The sequence below is a fragment of the Nannobrachium achirus genome, assembly GCF_963921795.1.
Source record: "Nannobrachium achirus genome assembly, chromosome: 1".
Classification (NCBI taxonomy): domain Eukaryota; kingdom Metazoa; phylum Chordata; class Actinopteri; order Myctophiformes; family Myctophidae; genus Nannobrachium; species Nannobrachium achirus.
Window position 1 is genome coordinate 57,019,317 of NC_137810.1, and position 282 is coordinate 57,019,598.

Here is a 282-nt window from a genome sequence, read left to right on the forward strand (position 1 = left end):
AAAGATTAGAATGAGCCAAATTGATAGATAAAAAAATGATAAAGAAAAAGTTATTAGCCTATATTGTGATCCATGATTTAACGAGGCTGTCATTGTGCTTGGTGACAACACTGCTCCAGTCCAGTCCCCACACAGTTCCTGCTCATTGTTCCCCAAACACCATTTCCTCTGGGAAATTCTCAACCTTGGGATCACTGTGCGGCTGGATGAGGATAATTACTGGAAGCCGTTTTGGGGGCAGGGACCGTCAGAGCACTAAATGGGCCTTTCTACTGGGCTAAA